The sequence below is a fragment of the Schistocerca gregaria genome, unplaced genomic scaffold (assembly GCF_023897955.1).
Source record: "Schistocerca gregaria isolate iqSchGreg1 unplaced genomic scaffold, iqSchGreg1.2 ptg000308l, whole genome shotgun sequence".
NCBI lineage: Eukaryota > Metazoa > Arthropoda > Insecta > Orthoptera > Acrididae > Schistocerca > Schistocerca gregaria.
The window spans coordinates 3,942,549-3,945,228 of NW_026061788.1; positions in this window are offsets into that span (position 1 = coordinate 3,942,549).

Genomic DNA, 2,680 nt, shown 5'->3' on the forward strand with positions numbered 1-2,680 from the left:
CTCTCCATGCTACTCTATCCTGTGCAAGCTTCTTCATCTCCCAGTACCTACTGCAACCTTCATCCTTTTGAATCTGCGTAGTGTATTCATCTCTTGGTCTCCGTCTAATCTCTTGGTCTCCGTCTACGATTTTTACCCTCCACGCTGTCCTCCAGTGCTAAATTTGTGATCCCTTGATGCCTCAGAACATGTCCTACCAACCGGTCCCTTCTTCTTGTCAAGTTGTGCCGCAAATTCCTCTTCTCCCGAATTCTATTCAATACTTCATCATTAGTTATGTGATCTACCCATCTAATCTTTAGCATACTTCTGTAGCACCACATTTCGAAAGCTTCTATTCTCTTCTTGTCCAAACTATTTATCGTAATGTTTCACTTCCATACACGGCTGTCGTGCGGTAGCGTTCTCGCTTCCCACGCCCGGGTTCCCGGGTACGATTCCCGGCGGGGTCAGGGATTTTCTCTGCCTCGTGATGACTGCGTGTTGTGTGCTGTCCTTAGGCTAGTTCGGTTTAAGTAGTTCTAAGTTCTAGGGGACTGATGACCATAGATGTTAAGTCCCATAGTGCTCAGAGCCCTTTGAACCATTTGAACCATACATGACTACACTCCATACAAATACTTTCAGAAACGACTTCCTCACACTGAAATCTATACTCGATGTTAACAAATTTTTCTTCTTCAGAAACGCTTTCCTTGCCATTGCCAGTGTATATTCTATATCCTCTGTACTTCGACCATCATCAGTTATTTTGCACCCCAATAGCGGTACGGAGTAGTCATCGCCGGTGTTGTTCACGAGCCAAGCAATGATGCACGTGTGGTCACCTGCTGATTTTGTGATTTTGGCTTAGGGCATGCGGCACCCGTACTCTTGATGTTTGAGCCTTTCCCATTGCACTTAAATTCGTACGGTGGTGAAATAATTGCAGTTTACCACATTTACCAGCTCTCGAGTACACTCGCGTGGATCATTGTGGGTTCATGAGTGTGAACGACTTCCATTAAACAGCGAAATCATTAACGTCAAAACGATCCTCCTTAACAAGAGAAAACCACTTCCTTAGAGTTCTCTGTCCAATAGTATTATCCCCACACACGGTGCAAATGTTTCTGGGTGCCTCCGCTGCTGTAGCTCCTCGAATGAACTCAGACCGTGTAAAATGTCGGAAATGTTCCGATTTATCCTGTTTGTACTCCATTTTGTAGCGTCGACAGCTCCACTCACTATCTTCAGACACAACATTTCAACATGTAAACTCAAATAGCAACAGTGAACTAACAATAAAAACTGACAATCGTTAAATAAACCCATAGCAACCTGAATACCAGCTGACAAAAAAAAAAAGCTGTGAACTTCTGCACCAGCCTAATAGATACATATTTTCAAGTGAAGCTAGGATTTCAGACTTAATTTTTTTGTTTTAGAGCGATTGTATCAGGACGCTAATTATGGACAAAGTATGGTCACAAAATATCGACATAATATTTACACATGACTTTGACATAACACAAATCAATATTTTGCACATTTTGCGCCATTTTCTGGAGCATCTATGTTCCACTACATCCGCATTATGTACAAACCAGCAGAATTTCTGAGATTTATAGTAGTGTTGCAAAACAATAACTATGATGTATAAGAAAACACAATTAGTTACTTCAGACATTTTTTGAGTACACCCTGTGGTCCATAGCATTCTACTTAAAGCTCCTAAAGCATCTCGCTACCACTAGGCAGATATGAGACATCGACGTGACAATTCTAAACACTGCGTATGACTTTAGTATGACAGAAACGGAAGATTTAAGTTTTTCTCAGTTACCCTGATTTATTTAAAGAAGTTAAATCGTTTTTCGCACAACTAGGCCTCACGCTGGTCTATTTGCTTCCTCATTTGGTCATATCCTACTCTTTGCTTCGAACAATTTATAGAGAATCATATTTTCGTTACACTGAAAAATTTGACCAATGAAATACACAGACAGCATTCCGCTCTAGGCAAAAGCACGCCAAAAAAAGAAACTAAAGTGTAGCCTGTATAGAAACAATAACTGTTGTACGTTCTCGCTTCCCACGCCCGGGTTCCCGGGTTCGATTCCCGGCGGGGTCAGGGACTTTCTCTGCCTCGTGATGGCTGGGTGTTGTATGCTGTCCTTAGGTTAGTTAGGTTGAAGTAGTTCTAAGTTCTAGAGGACTGATAACCATAGATGTTAAGTCTCATAGGGCCCAGGGCCATTTTTTGAATAAGTGTTGTAGAATTAAGGAACATGTTTTATGTGGAAGAACTGCGATGTTTTTGGAAAATGAATATCTCTTCTATAAAAGTCAACATTGACTTATCAGGATGGCAACGTGAGAAGGCAGTATTGAATACCGAAAAGAATTGTCAGCACCATTGCTCTTTGCAACGTATGTGAGCCGTGGCTGGCTGGATGAGTGCCTTGTTTTTTAATCATTTGTTGTAGCCCAGTGGTTACCGCAATAACGTTGCTGTCTTCTCTCCGTGAGCCGCAGTAGCAGTGTGTATCGATACTAGTACTGCTGTACTATGTCTGGTGTGGCGGATATGTTTTCCGGGTGTGCTGTGTGTGACAGTCGGTCCGTTGGGTCAGAGCAACGAGGAAGTCTCTGTGGCGCGTGGTCAGACCGGAGCCGCTGGCGGCGTGTACGTGCGGTT